The sequence below is a fragment of the Scyliorhinus torazame genome, chromosome 14, assembly GCF_047496885.1.
Source record: "Scyliorhinus torazame isolate Kashiwa2021f chromosome 14, sScyTor2.1, whole genome shotgun sequence".
In the NCBI taxonomy this organism is placed as follows: domain Eukaryota; kingdom Metazoa; phylum Chordata; class Chondrichthyes; order Carcharhiniformes; family Scyliorhinidae; genus Scyliorhinus; species Scyliorhinus torazame.
The window spans coordinates 212,477,127-212,489,260 of record NC_092720.1 but is presented as its reverse complement, the minus strand read 5'-3'; the positions used below and the strand labels follow the sequence as shown (position 1 = coordinate 212,489,260).

The 12,134-nt window shown below is 47.0% G+C and overlaps 1 pseudogene; it reads right to left on the bottom strand.

Moving 5' to 3' along the window:
• Window positions 1-2,797: 2,797 nt before the first annotated feature.
• Window positions 2,798-4,705, bottom strand: LOC140390471 (vacuolar protein sorting-associated protein 26A pseudogene; annotated as a pseudogene).
• Window positions 4,706-12,134: the final 7,429 nt, after the last annotated feature.

The following is a 12,134-nucleotide window of genomic DNA, read 5'->3' as shown; positions in this document are numbered from 1 at the left end:
CGTTATTATAGAATCCCTACAGTGCAGAAGGAGGCCATTCGGCCCGACTCTCAGAAAGTACACCCTATCTAGGCCCACTCCCCCATCCTGTCCCTATAATCCTAGGCATTGATCGTGGCCAATACGCCACCTAACCATCATGTCTTTGTGGGGCAATTTAGCATGGTCAATCCACCTAACCTGCACCCCTTTGGACTGTGGGTGGGAACCGGGGCACCCGGAGGAAACCCACCGAGATACGGGGAAAATGTGGACAGTCACCAAAGGCCAGAATTGAATCCTGGCGCTGTGAGGCAGCAGTGCTACGGTGATGGTGAATTTCTGGTATAAATTCCTCCCTCTACACCATGTCATTATCCCCCAGCCCCACAGAATTGAACCCGTGCTGCTGGCCTCGCTCTGCATTACAAACCAGCTGTCCAGTCAACTGAGCTAAACCGGCCCTGAAAGGAGGAAGGAGTTTTGGTCCCTCAGGAAATGAAGGGACGTGGGGAGTGGGTGGGAAAGTGGAGTTAAAGCCCAAGATCTGCCATAATGGTATTGAATGGCTCTGTGGGCAGCTGGTAGTTTACTCCTCCTCTCACCTCGTGTGTTCCTTCAGCATTGCGACTTGCCTTTCTGTTGTTTTACCGAGTCTCCTTTCCCCGCAGGCACAGACTCCTGCCACCTCTCTCCATGTTGAGATGGTGAGTGACTGGCCCTCTGACTGGGGTCCTCTGTTTGTGCACTGCCTCTGGTGTTGGCATCAGGCTCAAGCAGCAGCTGACCACAGAAATCGGGTGCCAGCTCCTTCTGGTTTGACAAGTTGTGTATCCGGAAAGTTCTAAACTGAGAAAGAAGACAATAGAAGACAGCTTCATGAAATAGGATCCTGCTTATTTCCATTGACCTCTTTGTGGGGCGGCCATGAAGGCAATGAATGAACAAGAGGAAGCTTTCAACAAATTTCTCTTTGTAGCAAATGGAAGGTTGATTAAGAGCAGAACCTGCATTTCTCTGGTAGCCATCACATCCGCAGGATGCCCCAACTTGCTTACTGTTGTCACGGTTGCTGCAACGATAAACACAGCAGCCAATGTACGCTCCCAGAAACTGCAGTGAGGCCAGGCAATCTGTTCCCGATTTAAAATCTTCAGCAGGACAGTGGGAAGAACTCTCCCACTCTTCGTCGATCATATTCAAGGGAGCTTTGATTTTATACCATCGTGGGCAGTGGGCATCATTGGCAGAGCCAGCATTTGTTGCCCATCCCTAATTGCCCTTGAGGAGATGGTGGGGAGCGGCCTTCTTGAACCACATCTAAAGGGCATTAGTAAACCTGATGACTTTCCAATAACAATTAAATTGATTCATGAGGTCAATCTTCCAGCCTGTCCTGCCGACGGGATTTTGTGGTCCTGCCGAAGTCGATGAAGTTTCGAACAGCTGACCGTGCTTTAAGGTGCCCACTGCAATGGGACCATACTATTGTATCCATGTGGCTAGCTTTCTATTTCACGTTTATTAATTGAGTTAAATTCTCCCAGCCACCATTTTAAAAAATTTATTCGTTCATGGGATGTTGGCCGAGCCAGCATTTATTGCCCATCCCGGAGAGCATTTAAGAGTCAACCACATTGCTGTGGGTCTGGAGTCACATGGAGGCCAGACCGGGTAAGGACGGCAGATTTCCTTCCCTGAAGGACATTTTTGAACCAGATGGGTTTTTATGACAATCGACAATGACTTTTAATTCCAGATTTTTATTGAATTCAAATGTATCTATCCGCCATGGTGGGATTCGAACCAGGGTCCTTTGAGCATGACTCTGGGTCTCTGCATTACTAGTCCATTGGCAATACCACTATGCCACTACCTCCCCGTGATACGATTTGAATTTACACCATGGTGCATTTATCCAGATAGCTGGATTTTTAGCCCAGCCCATTACCATTATGCTACTGCACCCCATCATGTACACATGACACTAACGCAGTGATGGGCAGCCTAGGCTAGTGGGTGGGCCGTATGAGTGGGCCTCCTTCATCTCGGTGGGCCGCAAGATTGAAATTGGGCTTGTTCACTAACCGTGACCCCATGAATAAGATGAAATACACACCGAATATTTCATAGTAATCATTTATACATTGATGGAACTATCATCAACTTCAAATGGTAAGCACAAAATAAATATTTCTGCTTGACTGGACACACAGCGAGCGCACGGCTCCCAAAATTGTGTCAATATTGTGAGCAATCAGCACTTCCCTTGCCCTTGCTTTATGTGCACATCACTTCCTTCATACCAGTCAGAACAAAACCATGCGGACAGAAATCGGCAGAGTGGGGCAACCCTGCACGTGGGCAAAGGTCAACAAAGTGCCTCGTTTGTCAAACTCAAAACCCAGATGCACCAAATGTGGCCTCCAAGCCGGAGGTTGCCCACCACTGTTTTAACACCTCATCTAAAAGACTGCACCTCTGACAGTGCAGCTCTCCTTCATTACTGCACTGGGAATATCATCCTAGACTCCGTGCTCAAGTATCTTGCATAGGACTTGAACCCACCAGCTTCTAACTCAGAGGAACGAATACTACCCACCAAGTCAAACCAACATCAGCCCCGAGCTGTGATCATACTGATTTGGAGATTTTTGCAGGCGTAATTTACTTCGCTCTGCCAGCATTGGCCATGCCTTCAGTTGTCTGGGGTCTAAGTTCGAGAAATTTTCTTCCTCGACCCCTCCAGCCTTTCTCTCTCCCCTTTAAGATTCTCCAAAAAACCTACCTTTTTGATCAAGCTTTTGGTCATCTGTCCTTTTTTTTTACGCTGGCAAAGATTTTATTGAATATAGAGGAGATACATTTTTCTGGATGGTATAATACATCTGAAATAACAGTACTAAAAATATTTCAATTTTTTCTTGATATCAGTCACAGACATGCAGGAAAATATTTGGCATTAACTGGCTTTAAACTGTTCTCAGGCACTTTACAGGAAACTTTACCCTACACTGTACCCTCACTGACAGTAACTGCATTGCAGTACAGGTCAGAGTACAGGCCCCAGTACAGTGCATGCTCCTTGGGAAATGAGGTGGGGTCCCCAGTGAGTTGGGGGAGGGGGAAAATGGTGAGGGAGATCGGAGATAAAAGACTGGGCCCTGGGCACAGTGCTGTGTCTGCAATGCAGACAGAGAGAGGTTATATTGCTACCTGGAGCAATGCTGGGAGTCGGAACGTGCCACTTTTTTACACCAATAAAAACAAAAATTATTAGTGAAACAGGACTATCACCAAAGTTCAGTCTGCAAAAGGCTGAAAATACACAAACAATAAATATACTCTCAACATCTGTTCTCATCAAGCATCTGTCTGTTATGTTTGAAATGGAGGCAGTGAAATTTGATCGAAGCCAATTAAGCATCTGTACAACAGTAATTCCCGGGTTTAAATAAATCCACCACCATGCACAAGTACATACAGGACCAGCAAACCAACATGTTGCTCAGTGTAGATTTTTGGTGCATAAGTTCGAACAAAAATTGCAAAATGTGCAGTATAAAAAGCTAGCTTTAGTGTTCCAGTGTTTGAGAAACCATTAGTGACCTGCAGAAAGTTTAATATCACAAAGAAACCGTGTGATCACGTACAGCGACCATGTCTGTGGCAACATTTAAAGGGACAGAGATCTCGCTCACTCTTTCCTCATATTTCAGGCTGTTGAGCAGAGGCCTGTGGCTCTGGTGATTCCAGAGGCTGATGGTTCGTTTCCTCAACTTCTCGGGAGCTTTCCTCCACAGTACAATCTCCTGTTGTTTGAAATACCGTCTATCTTCTTCATCGACGAGAACCAGGTTTAAGAAGTAGCGCACAGAGAAATTTTTGTTGACGTCCCTCATTGTTGGGGTGAGATCATATCCTGCCAGGAAGAGTCTAATTGGAATGGATTCACCTTCAACAGGAGCTCCATCCGTTATTTCATACTTGGCAATAGTTTCCGTCTCTGTGGTTGTACTGGGCCCAATCCCAGTGATCTCTTTTTTGATCAGCTGAAGTTCCATATGCTGGATTTTGATTTTCACCAACAGGAAGTAGATCTTATCAACAATCACATCCTTCAAGTGATACTTAGACTTGTTGTATTCAAACTCTATGTGTAAGCAATCTTCAATTCCCACTTCCATTTTGATGGAGTTGTTAACGTCTGGATATGTAGCGAGCTGGTGCACAATTAGATCATATTCCTTCACCAGATCACTCAAGCTCCGCACTATTGTCACTTTCAGGAAATACCTTAGCCTGACATTGGCCCCTATATACGACTCATATGGTTTTTCCACCTGTATGAATTCAAACTCATAGGTTTGTCTGTGTCAGTTCTCCAGGCAAGGCCAGCTCCTTCACCAGGTTCACAAACTCATGTCTGTTACTCTTATCACTAAACAGTTCAATTTGCCCAACAAACTCAATTCGAATTCCTTTGTGCTCCAAACGCTTGCCTAGTTGTTTAAAGGTAAGGTTTACCTTCCCTGTTGCAGATTCACCATCATAAAACAGATAATGTTTCTCTATTTTGCCATCTTCACTTTTAATCTCTGCTGTTTTCCTGGTGTCTGCATCATTGAGAACAATATTGATGTCACACACTGGAGTAAACAAACCACCCAAGAAACTCATTTCTCCGTTTCTCTTCTCGCGGCCTCTGATACTCACGTGATCCAATTAAAGGCTTGGTCATCTGTCCTAATATCTCCGAAGGTGGCTCGGTATCAAAATGACTCTGACCATGTTTCCGTGAAAGGGTTTGGGAGGTTTTATTGTATGAGAGGCCTGCATTGTTGGTGTTGTGCAGAGACAGCCCAAGAGATACAAATACAGAAGTACTAGAAAGTGGAAGCGCAGGATAATCCTCATAAAAATAAAGGTCAACAGCATTTTAGGCTTCGTAAATAGTAACCAAGCATACAAGAGTAAAGAAATGTTAAAACATTGGTTAGGCCACATTTCGAGTAGTGTGTGCAGTTTTGGAATGGTGGAGTGTGGAATGCTTTACCACAGGGAGTGGTCAAGGAATTGGGATCTTTTCAGGAAGAGTAGACAAATAAGCTGAGGTAAATACAGCATTATCGGGTGAGAGGGAGGGAGAGAGAGAGAGAGCGCACGATTCCTTTGGGATCATTCCTGTGCAGGGCCAACACAAACATGAAGGGCCAAATTTCCTACTTTGTGCTGTGAACGATGTTGAAGATTTAAATTGTCACCGCAAGCAAGATGTTTGGAAACATTTTATTACCCAAAGGATTATAGAACATGGGATGCTTCGCCAGAGGGAATGGATAAGACAGAGACCATCATATCTTTAAGGTGAGATGTTTAATGAAGGTCCCATCTGCCCTCTTTGATGGATTGCAGAGGTTGAAGAAGGCAGCTCACCACCACCTTCTCAAGGGTAATTAGGGATGGGCAATGAATGCTGGTCCTGCATTGTCACAAGTAGGCTTACATTAACACTACAATGAGGTTCCTGTGACAATCCCCTAGTCGCCACACTCCGGGGCCTGTTCAGGTACACAGAGGGAGAATTCAGAATGTCCAATTCACCTAACAGCCAGGTGTTTCACTTTTGACTTTCCTTAAGAAAGTCCTGAGTGATTGTCCTACCAGCAGGGGTCTGGCAGGGCCCCGGTGTGCTCCTCGCAGCTCTGGCTGCGGATACGGGGCCCTTCACCCACGGTTGGGAGTCTGCGCATGCGCACAGCGGCGGCCTGGAACAGCCACGCCTCGGGATAGCGGACTCGGACTGCGGACCGTTATCCAAAATATCGCCACCCCCCCCCTGAGATCTGTGCCGCCCGATCTCTCCCCTGGCCATCCATGAGGCCCACCCCCGTGACCGATTCCCCCGCCCACCAACAGGGCGGCCGCGGTCTGAGTTCGCAGTCGCCACCCGAGGTGCTATAGAACCACATCGTTGGGAACTCGGACAGTTTTGCGCGGAGAATCGGTGGGGGGGCTCTGTTAATGGCCCCCTAGCCGCGCCACATGTATCACGTGCGAGCGATTACCGAACGATTCTCCGGGATCCGGAGAATCGCTTGAGCGGCACCGGTCCCGAGTTCAAAGAACAAAGAACAAAGAACAAAGAACAAAGAAATGTACAGCACAGGAACAGGCCCTTCGGCCCTCCAAGCCCGTGCCGACCATGCTGCCCGACTAAACTACAATCTTCTACACTTCCTGGGTCCGTATCCTTCTATTCCCATCCTATTCATATATTTGTCAAGATGCCCCTTAAATGTCCCTATCGTCCCTGCTTCCACTACCTCCTCCGGTAGCGAGTTCCAGGCACCCACTACCCTCTGCGTAAAAAATTTGCCTCGTACATCTACTCTAAACCTTGCCCCTCTCACCTTAAACCTATGCCCCCTAGTAATTGACCCCTCTACCCTGGGGAAAAGCCTCTGACTATCCACTCTGTCTATGCCCCTCATAATTTTGTGTACCTCTATCAGGTCTCCCCTCAACCTCCTTCGTTCCAGTGAGAACAAACCGAGTTTATTCAATCGCTCCTCATAGCTAATGCCCTCCATACCAGGCAACATTCTGGTAAATCTCTTCTGCACCCTCTCTAAAGCCTCCACATCCTTCTGGTAGTGTGGCGACCAGAATTGAACACTATACTCCAAGTGTGGCCTAACTAAGGTTCTATACAGCTGCAACATGACTTGCCAATTCTTATACTCAATGCCCCGGCCAATGAAGGCAAGCATGCCGTATGCCTTCTTGACTACCTTCTCCACCTGTGTTGCCCCTTTCAATGACCTGTGGACCTGTACTCCTAGATCTCTTTGACTTTCAATACTCTTGAGGGTTCTACCATTCACTGTATATTCCCTACCTGCATTAGACCTTCCAAAATGCATTACCTCACATTTGTCCGGATTAAACTCCATCTGCCATCTCTCCGCCCAAGTCTCCAGACAATCTAAATCCTGCTGTATCCTCCGACAGTCCTCATCGCTATCCGCAATTCCACCAACCTTTGTGTCGTCTGCAAACTTACTAATCAGACCAGTTACATTTTCCTCCAAATCATTTATATATACTACAAAGAGCAAAGGTCCCAGCACTGATCCCTGTGGAACACCACTGGTCACAGCCCTCCAATTAGAAAAGCATCCCTCCATTGCTACTCTCTGCCTTCTATGGCCTAGCCAGTTCTGTATCCACCTTGCCAGCTCACCCCTGATCCCGTGTGACTTCACCTTTTGTACTAGTCTACCATGAGGGACCTTGTCAAAGGCCTTACTGAAGTCCATATAGACAACATCTACTGCCCTACCTGCATCAATCATCTTAGTGACCTCCTCGAAAAACTCTATCAAGTTAGTGAGACACGATCTCCCCTTCACAAAACCGTGCTGCCTCTCACTAATACGTCCATTTGCTTCCAAATGGGAGTAGATCCTGTCTCGAAGAATTCTCTCCAGTAATTTCCCTACCACTGAAGTAAGGCTCACCGGCCTGTAGTTCCCGGGATTATCCTTGCTACCCTTCTTAAACAGAGGAACAACATTGGCTATTCTCCAGTCCTCCGGGACATCCCCTGAAGACAGCGAGGATCCAAAGATTTCTGTCAAGGCCTCAGCAATTTCCTCTCCAGCCTCCTTCAGTATTCTGGGGTAGATCCCATCAGGCCCTGGGGACTTATCTACCTTAATATTTTTTAAGACACCCAACACCTCGTCTTTTTGGATCACAATGTGACCCAGGCTATCTACACCCCCTTCTCCAGACTCAACATCTACCAATTCCTTCTCTTTGGTGAATACTGATGCAAAGTATTAATTTAGTACCTCGCCCATTTCCTCTGGCTCCACACATAGATTCCCTTGCCTATCCTTCAGTGGGCCAACCCTTTCCCTGGCTACCCTCTTGCTTTTTATGTACGTGTAAAAAGCCTTGGGATTTTCCTTAACCCTATTTGCCAATGACTTTTCGTGACCCCTTCTAGCCCTCCTGACTCCTTGCTTAAGTTCCTTCCTACTTTCCTTATATTCCACGCAGGCTTCGTCTGTTCCCAGCCTTTTAGCCCTGACAAATGCCTCCTTTTTCTTTTTGACGAGGCCTACAATATCACTCGTCATCCAAGGTTCCCGAAAATTGCCGTATTTATCTTTCTTCCTCACAGGAACATGCCGGTCCTGTATTCCTTTCAACTGCCACTTGAAAGCCTCCCACATGTCAGATGTTGATTTGCCCTCAAACATCCGCCCCCAATCTATGTTCTTCAGTTCCCGCCTAATATTGTTATAATTAGCCTTCCCCCAATTTAGCACATTCATCCTCGGACCACTCTTATCCTTGTCCACCAGTACTTTAAAACTTACTGAATTGTGGTCACTGTTACCGAAATGATCCCCTACTGAAACATCTACCACCTGGCCGGGCTCATTCCCCAATACCAGGTCCAGTACCGCCCCTTCCCTAGTTGGACTGTCTACATATTGTTTTAAGAAGCCCTCCTGGATGCTCCTTACAAACTCCGCCCCGTCTAAGCCCCTGGCACTAAGTGAGTCCCAGTCAATATTGGGGAAGTTGAAGTCTCCCATCACCACAACCCTGTTGTTTTTACTCTTTTCCAAAATCTGTCTACCTATCTGCTCCTCTATCTCCCGCTGGCTGTTGGGAGGCCTGTAGTATACCCCCAACATTGTGACTGCACCCTTCTTATTCCTGATCTCTACCCATATAGCCTCACTGCCCTCTGAGGTGTCCTCTCGCAGTACAGCTGTGATATTCTCCCGAACAAGTAGCGCAACTCCGCCTCCCCTTTTACATCCCCCTCTATCCCGCCTGAAACATCTAAATCCTAGAACGTTTAGCTGCCAATCCTGCCCTTCCCTCAACCAGGTCTCTGTAACGGCAACAACATCATAGTTCCAAGTACTAATCCAAGCTCTAAGTTCATCTGCCTTACCCGTAATGCTCCTTGCATTAAAACATATGCACTTCAGGCCACCAGACCCGCTGTGTTCAGCAGCTTCTCCCCGTCTGCTCTGCCTCAGAGCCACACTGTCCCTATTCCCTAGTTCTCCCTCAATGCTCTCACCTTCTGACCTATTGCTCCCGTGCCCACCCCCCTGCCATACTAGTTTAAACCCTCCCGTGTGACACTAGCAAACCTCGCGGCCAGGATATTTATGCCTCTCCGGTTTAGATGCAACCCGTCCTTCTTATACAGGTCACACCTGCCCCGGAAGAGCTCCCAGTGGTCCAGATAATGGAAACCCTCCCTCCTACACCAGCTGTTTAGCCACGTGTTTATCTGCTCTATCTTCCTATTTCTAGCCTCACTGGGAGTAATCCCGAGATTACAACCCTCGAGGTCCTGTCTTTTAACTTTCTGCCTAGCTCCCTGAACTCCTGCTGCAGGACCTCATGCCCCTTCCTGCCTATGTCGTTAGTACCAATATGTACAACGACCTCTGCCTGTTTGCCCTCTCCCTTCAGGATTCCCTCTACCCGTTCGGAGACATCCTGGACCCTGGCACCAGGGAGGCAACATACCATCCTGGAGTCTCTTTCATGTCCACAGAAGTGCCTATCTGTGCCCCTGACTATAGAGTCCCCTATTACTATTACTCTTCTGCGCTTTGACCCTCCTGAACATCAGAGCCAGCCGTGGTGCCACTGCTCTGGCTGCTGCTGTTTTCCCCTGATAGGCTATCCCCCCCGACAGTATCCAAAGGGGTATATCTGTTCGAGAGGGGGACAACCACAGGGGATTCCTGCACTGACTGCCTGCTCTTTCTGGTGGTCACCCATTTCTCTGCCTGCACCTTGGGTGTGACCACATTTACATAACTGCGATCTATGACGCTTTCCGCCACCTGCATGCTCCTAAGTGCATCCAATTGCTGCTCCAACCAAACCATGCGGTCTGTGAGGAGCTCCAGTTGGGTGCACTTTCTGCAGATGAAGCCATCCGGGATGCTGGAAGCCTCCCGGACCTGCCACATCTCACAGTCAGAGCACAGCACCCCTCTAACTGACATTGCGTCAATTAATTAAAATTAAAATTTGTCTTTTTTTAAAAAAAATATTTAAATAAAAATTTCAAAGTTACTGTCAACTATCTGTTTCCTAGCACTAGATTTCTAATAGAAATGCGATAGCTAACTATAATACTCTCCGATCTCTGGCTTAGATATCCCTCTAAATTATAATTAAGTTATTATGTTTAATTAGTTACCAAATACTCAAATTTTTTTTAAATTTAGGGTAGAATCCCAACCAGCCACTCTGGCCACAGCTTTTCTGTGATGTCACTTCAGTTTCCCCCCGACACACACAATTTGAAAAAAGGTATAAAAGTAAAAATAAGTAAAAATCACTTACTTACCTTCCTCGTAAACGCCCATTTTCCGTCCCCGTGCCAACTGGGATTTAGGTGTGGGTCTGCGGAGAACCCAGCCCAGCGTCTTTCGGGACTTGTGGGAGGAAACCGGAGCATCCGGAGGAAACCCACGCAGACACGGGGAGAACATGCAGACTCCGCTCAGACAGCGACCCAAGCCGGGAATCGAACCTGGGACCTTGGCGCTGTGAAGCAACAGAGGTAACCACTGTGGTACCGTGCTGTCCATAATAAAAAAAATGTAACAGATCCTGGCTGGAATTCCCCATCCACTCGCGCTGGTGGGATTTTCCGGTCACGCTGCTGTGAATAGAGTATTGGCTGAGTGCCAAATTCTCCGCTCTCGCTGGCAGTGGTGACTGGGAGAACTCGGAACGGAGAATCCCGAACACTATTTTGAAGAAGACAAGGGGAGTCACCAGCGACGTCCCGGACAATATTTATCCCTCAATCAACAGCAGTAAAAACAGATCACCCAGACATTATCACATTGCAGTGTGTGTGGGAGCTTGCTGTGTGTAAACCGTCTGCCACATTACATTGTTACAGTGAATACACCTCAAAAGTACTTCATTGGGCTGTAAAGGCACTTTGAGATGTCCTGAGGTGATAAAAGAACGTAAGAACTCAGAGTAGGAGTGGGCCATTCAGCCCATCAAACCAGCTCCGCCATTCAATACAATCGTGACTGATCTCATCCCCACCTACCTGCCCGCTCCCCATAACCCTGAATCCCGTCACTAATTAAAAATCTATCCATCTCCTCCCTAAATTTGTTTAGTGTTCCAGTGTCCACTGCACTCTGGGCAGAGGATTCTACAGATTCACAACCCATTGAGTGAAGTAATTCCTCCTCATTTCTGTTTTAAATCTGCCACTCCATAGCCAAAAACTATGGCCTCTCTGTCTAGAATGTCGAACAAAGAGAAACATCCGCTCTACAGCTACCCTGCCAGTCACCTTTAGCATCTGGCGAGTATAGGTCAAAGGTGCTATACAAATGCAATCTTTTGTTGCTAACATGCTGTCTGTATCTTTTTAGTGAAGTAGAGATGGTATCAATAGAACAGAAACTGACTGAGATTCGACAGTTTTCTCAGAGGGGATCAAAACTAAACTGGAATAAAACTGAGAGGTAGCTTCAGGGACATGGCCCCATGGATACTGGGCTGACAGGAGTGGGGCAGGAATGGAGGCAATTGTAGAATATCTGGAGCCATTGATGGCACTCAAATAGAAAAGGTTTCTTTCATGTTTTGACCAGTTTTCTCGCACCAAAATTTCCCCTGAGGCTTCAAGTATTAAAAGCTTTGAATGCTCAGCATCTTACGAAGGAACTGTTTAAGATTGGCTGCTCCCATTAGTTCTCCCTATCAATCTACTCACTATTAGAAAGGAAGGATTTGGATTGGTATGTCAGCTCAGCATATCCCAAGATGCTTTATAGCCAATCAAATGCTTTTCGTTTTTTCAGTGTAGTTACTGTTGTCATGTGGGAAATACGACAGCTGACCTACGCACAGCAAGATCCCACAGAGAGCGATGCGATTACGTGGAGTTTGGCACTGACCTCACGGAGCAGTACATGATGTTTGCAAACAGTTTGTTCCCAACGGAGAAAACAATGCCCTCCTCCTTCACCTCCTTTCCTCCATTCATTCTGAGAGCAGCGACTTGTGGGATTCCTGAAGGAAATGTAGCCAGGATCATTCTCCTTGCAGCGAAGGGGGTT